Source organism: Streptopelia decaocto (assembly GCF_964273445.1).
Source record: "Streptopelia decaocto genome assembly, chromosome: 9".
Taxonomy (NCBI): Eukaryota; Metazoa; Chordata; class Aves; order Columbiformes; family Columbidae; genus Streptopelia; species Streptopelia decaocto.
Genome location: NC_138664.1, coordinates 6559860 through 6565859, shown reverse-complemented (window position 1 = coordinate 6565859; position 6000 = coordinate 6559860). Strand labels below are relative to the sequence as shown.

At 49.1% G+C, this 6000-nt stretch overlaps 1 protein-coding gene across 6 annotated transcripts in view; it reads left to right on the top strand.

The window, feature by feature from the left end:
- Positions 1-3518: 3518 nt before the first annotated feature.
- AKAP13 (A-kinase anchoring protein 13) overlaps positions 3519-6000 on the top strand; it is a 215089-nt gene continuing 212607 nt past the window's right edge. For 5 of the 6 annotated variants that reach the window (XM_082061426.1, XM_082061429.1, XM_082061428.1 and 2 more), the window contains exon 1: positions 3519-3635. The gene's annotated coding sequence lies outside the window, so the exon portion shown is untranslated. The remainder of the gene's footprint in view (positions 3636-6000) is intronic. The other variant, XM_082061425.1, reaches the window with a different exon arrangement.

The following is a 6000-nucleotide window of genomic DNA, read 5'->3' as shown; positions in this document are numbered from 1 at the left end:
TGCCTTCCAGAATTGAGAAATAATCAGAAAAAGCAGTGATAAGCAGCTGAGGTACATAGTGGGTGACAGTTGGTGTAAGACTGCTCCCCTTCTCCCACCAAAGCTCCACAAGCTTCCCACAGAGGGGCAGAAGAACTCAGCGAACTTTCTTTGATTTCATTAATTTAATATTGCAGGTCATAAGTGCTTGTGTTTTGGTTTAGGTGGGTTTTATTGCCATTCACCCATTCCAGGCCTCTCATGTCATAAGGGTGCACTCCAATGTCGGATTGTGACACACTTAGAACTTTTTACATGTTAACTGAGACATATCATCCACGGGAGTGGTGAAACTTCTCCTGAAAGTTGCTCTCAACCACAGTCCATAATTTTCAAGCAAAGATTCTACTGCTCACAGGACTTTAGAGATTACATTGGTAGAGAAGGAGGAAAATGATATTCAAATCTTTTCAGGTGTAGCTGCCTTTATCTCAGCCACCAGGCACTGGCTTCAAACAAGCACGAACACAAAGAAAACACCATGCACTGTTGTCAGCCTCATTAATGTTCAGTGTCTCAGTTTTGTAGCTGCTTAAACAAGATGAAAACAAATCTTTAATAGTTGCTGCTTCCATCATTACATTGCACTCTGTTTTCTATTCAGTTGCAAGGACAGCTAATTTCCAGCAAATGGGAACAATGTGCTCATATTGCTAATTCATGCCACTACACACAAATGTTCAGATTATGTTGTGCAGATCCAAATTCCATTCTCATTCACGAGTGCAACTCACACTTAAATCCAGGTTCCCAGCAAGAAGTAGGGAGCCCTGTAGCAAAGCTGGTAGCAAATTAAAACCTGAGAGAGACAATGAAAGAACATCTGATATATTTTATTACTTTTTTTATAGTGTTTGAAAAGCAGACCCGGACGTATGGCAAATGGTGAAACCCAGAGGAACCAGTGCCAGAGGTGATTTGAAGGCAAATGATTTGTCAGGAGCCTGGCATCCACAAAGCTGCTGCACAAATTTCCCTTCATCTGCTGCCTCTCTGTTTTGGCTTGTGGCTATATGTGGGTGCAGACAGGATATTTTGAGAGAAAGAATTTGGGGGTGGATAACAGTTTAGAGACAAAAGTAAAGCACAGATTACATCTTGGGGAAAGGTGAAGTAAAAAGGATGTATTTTATCAAGCGCTGGGCATCTGAAGTGGCTCATCCAGCCTTTTTGAAGCAGATGCTCACGGGTCTCTGGTCCTGGGGCATCATAAGGGAATATTTCTGATATGAAAAATTACACTTTGTCTGCCCATGTTTTGATTCACCCTCCTTGACTGAAAGATCCATAACATCTTTGATGAATGGGGTCCATCAGTTTATCGTCCTGCTTTGGTGTTAAGCTGCTGCATCATCTTTCCTCGATATTTTCCATGCTGATTTCCTTGCCTCCTGGTTTAGAATATTACAACTACAGTAAATGCTCCTGGACAGCCTTGCTGTCAGATCTCCTTTGCACCCGTGTGCCAAAAAGACTCCCCCGAAGCATTTTCAAACCATTTGCAAGAGCAACACATGTGAGCCCATATACATGGGTGTGTACATGGCTGGTACAGACTCAGCTGGGAGGCTGAGCCTTCTCTTTGGGACTTCTGATCCCCACAATATGACTGCGGGTCCCCTACAGCAAGACCAGGGCTGTGTCAGCTCCAGGCAAGGCAGCAGAAGGCAGAGGTTGACTTACCTGGCTGGAGAGGACAAGCAGAGAAGAAATGTTCCCTTGATGGACAACCAAGAGGGCTGAGCTACAGATCTTGGTGTGTGTGTGTTATGGAAAATTTTAGGCATCTGTTATCTGTTACCATGCTACCTCGCTCAGGATTGCCTCAGATGTTATGAGGTAGGTTGGGCTGGGCTGGGTTAGTCATTGGTTGGTTGGAGACTTAGAGGGGACAGAGTTTCTGCAAGAAGTGGCTTTTCACTAGATGGTGCTCTTTCCTGAGCCATCACTGTGCCTGACCCCTCTTCATGAGTCTGGGAACTTCCAAGTCATCTGTCTCATAATCCCTTCTTACAAGGGTGGGAGAAGGCAAAAGAAAATGTATTTCCAGTATCCCTGCTTTCATGTGCCTCACCCTGTTGGAGCCACGCAAGAAAAAACTACTGCTTTACATCCTGGTTGAAAAGGGTGTACAACGCTGACATGTTCCAGTCCCTACAATTACCACATTGCACAAGTGTTAAAAGCATTTTTATGATTTCAGTTGATTTAAATAGGATCAGTAGTGCATATTTTGGAAGACAATGTCAAGTTCACACACAGTGTTTTCAGCAGAAAATCTTCTGCACCATACACAATATTGTTATTTCTGTTCTACCTAGAGAGAACACGATGTACAGCAATTACCTGCAGCCTTTGCCCATTGCTCTGGCCAGCAGCAAGGTCTTGTTGGGAAGTATTGTGAAGTGTTGTTGAGGTCGGTTGTCGTGAGGTGGGGCTGCCCAGCTCTAGTGGGGCACAAAACATACATTTAACTCAGATTGCTACTATCTTTGTGGACATGATCACCTGGGCACCACCAGGTCTGGTGGGACATAGGCGTGTACAGTAGCTTAAGCTGAGTGGAAATGTTGGGCTACCATATGTACCCATTTCCAAAGCTTCTAACAAAAATTGTAACTGAAGGCAAGTCACCACCACAACAGATCATGCATCTTGGTTCCCAGGAGCCTTCTCAGAGCCAGCCACATGTGGACCACAGGCCCCATGAACTCGTTTGCTAATGGTGAGTTGCCTTTTCCACCATTTTTCCAGGGCAAGCCATGGGAATGGCATGGGAGATGTCACTCGATAAAATGTACACACCACATACAACGGCAGAGGAATGGGAGAAAGGTAGTGAGGAGCAGGACAAGGCCATGGGCTGGCTTGGTGGGGCTTGAGTTGAGCTGCTAGATTTTGTGATGGGTATAGATGTGGAGCTCACCTTCACGGCTCAACAGCTTGTGTTCTCAGCTCTGCAAGAGGCATTCTAACTGCAGGAGATGGGAATGCTAGAAATGCAACCCCAAGTAAAATGAGTCCTTAAATCTGGAGTTCAGTGCACGGCAAGTCAGTCTCCCCTTCTAATACAAATAAGCAAACAGCATAAGAAGTGGTCTGTGTGTGTTCACACCAGCAGGCCAGTATCATAAACAAGTAGATGGATCTCCCACAGCAGCTGAGTAAACCAGGAAAGGACAAACGGGAGCAGAAGCAGCCAGGTGACAGGTGAGAAACCCGCACTAGCCCAGACGGGGACTCCCGGGCTTTTCCCAGCCGCTCCTCGTCCTTCTCGGCAGAAACTTACCCCCGAGCAAGTTTCCGGCGCTGCCACCCTCCGCCATGCAACCCCCCCCGGCCCGCCCGCTGCCGGGGGCGGCCCCGCTCGGCGCGGCTGGGCGGCGGCGCATGCGGGCTGGCGGCGCGGCGCGGGGGCGGGCACGGCGGCGCTGCTCAGGTTGCGGAGCCCGCAGCCCCCGGCCCTCCTTCCTGCCCGCCTCCCCGGGCGGAGAGCACCCGGCCCGGCCGCCTCTTTCCCCCCTCCCCGTCCCCTTCCCTCTCCCTTCCCTCCCGGCCCCGCTGCCAGGGGCGAAGCCGCCCGCCGGGTCCCCGCGGTGAGTTTGCCCCGCTGGAGTTTGGCGGAGAGGTGGGGGGAAAGTTTGGGGAGGCCCCTGGCGGGGGTGGAGGGGGGCTCTTTCCCCCAGGGCGGGTGTGCGGGAGCCCCCCCTTCCCTTCCCGCGCCCTCGCACGCTTCCCCCGCCCTTCCTCCTCGTCCCTCGGGGGGTTTTTCTCCGCGCAACTTCGCGTGGAGCCGCTCCGGGCGGTCCCTCTCCCTCGCGTGTCTTTCTTCCCGTTCATTTTATAGTTGCTATTTATTTTTATTTTATTTCTCCGTGTTTTGTCGCGCGGCTGCTCCCCGCCGCTATTGTCTCCGGGGCCGGGTGCGCTCCCCCCGCTGCCGGCGCGGGGGTGGCGGCCCCGCTCCCCGATGGGGGGGCGGGCACGGAGCGTGCCCGAGTGTGCGCCCGGGCACACACACACCCAGCCTGCCCGCACTTCCTCGCTGTTCAAATTATTGATACCCTGATCCGAAAAACAAATAAACAAACAAAACCCCAAACAAAAACCCAAGAAAACCTTCCGTGCTCGCTGACGCAACTTTGTATCTCAGTTTATTGCAAAGAAAGTAATATGGGCTTTATATCTGAGTCTCCGGAGCAACCGGCCCGTGTTGGTTTTTCTCACCTTTGGGCCTGAGTGGGCCTTGGAAATTACTCAGAGGGACATTGCTGTGGGGCCCATTTTGTGCGTTCACTCTGTTGCTTGAAAATATAATTTTTAATTTTTTCTTCTTGAATGGAGACACTCCTTTTGAGGCAAATATCAGAGTTTCTGGACTAAGATTGTGAAAGGCTAGTTGTTTCTTAACATGTAAATTGTTGGGAGTTTATTAATCCACCTTCTGCGAGTGTGTTATCCCTGCAAGTCATATAAAGGAGTTGGGATTAGTCGAGATCAATGTTGCTGACCTCTGTAATTGGTTCTGCTCCAGTGTCCTTTATGGGGCTTCACGTTAACTGGAGCTCAGAGGTGGAAAAAAATGATTTTTGAAAGTTTTTTTTTAGGAGTGTGCTGTACTGATTCTGTTGTGGATGACTAGATGAGGATGTGATAAAGGGATTTGAAATGCTGCATTTCTGTAGGACAGTTGGTAGCTGTGGTGTTCCCTGTAATGTTGGTCAGCCATGAAACTTGAGGTACTCATGGAGATATGCGATGCAGTAGAAATATGTAAAGCATGTAGCTTCAGAACTGAGTTTAGACAGTTGGTCTGAGATCCATGCATGTTTTGTGTGCTGGGAGTTTTGGCTAATGTAATCTAGTCAGTTTCAAAGGGCCGAGCTACAATATTTCTGTTTGTGGTGACTCTCTTCAGCTTAAAATCCATCCCTTGCTGGGTGTGTTTTACATGTCCTTGCTGAGCTACTGTGGAATTGCGAAGGTGAACCAAGTTCCACATAGTTCCTTAAAGATAAGGTACTAATGATTCATTTATCACCGTGTTAGAGGAGGTGTATTTTTATACATAGATACCTCAGCAGTGGGAGTAGATTGACGTTAGCCTTATAACATCCATGCCTGTGGACAAAAGCTGCTATCTGTACTAGAGGAGCATGTGCTTAGAAGCCACTCTGGTCCAGGCTGTCACCTTCCATGGTGACAATATCTTGCCTGGATGCTTGGGTTTGGGGCTTTCTTTTACTAGCCTGATAGCAAGGTAAGGCATGGTTGAGGATCATTTGGGCTTGTGTTGTCCCTTGGCACGAGTTCAAGCATGTACCCATCTTCCGCGTTCATAGGTTGAGCCTAATACGTCTCCTTGCAGCGCTGCCCGGCGCTGGGCAGACGGGCTAGCCTGGGGCTGTTGCTGGAAGGGCACGGATGTGGAGTTCTGCAAGGCAGACGGGTTTTGTAGGTAGCCGGAATGACAAGTCTTCTGCAGGTCGTGTGGATACATGGCATTGTGTGACGGCGTTCCAGCCTGCACCTCCTGCCCGGCTCTGGTGGCCAAGGGACGGCTGGCATAGCCCGAGAGGGGGGAACACGGCACGTTCCGAGTGACAGAGTCCAGCCGGGACTGCAGCCAGGGAGAAAGGCAGCAGCTCGATGTTCCTGATTTACAGCTTCACAGCATCAAAGGAGGGAAACACAGTTAAGAAGTCAAAGCTTCGCATAGAAACAGAGCTCTGCCAGGTAGTGTCTGATGATGGATGTTTTTAAACACAGTCTATATAGGGAAGCTTTGAGACTCAGGCTTATGCAGAACTCGCTACTAATCTCTCAGCAGGATATACTCCTGAGTAAGCTGTGTTCTGGTCTAGGGTGTGCTTGTGTGCTAAGAGGAGGATTAAGTACTGTTAAAGGAATCTGGTTATTCTATCCAAAGCATGAATTAAGGCAGTGGTCGATAAATTATAC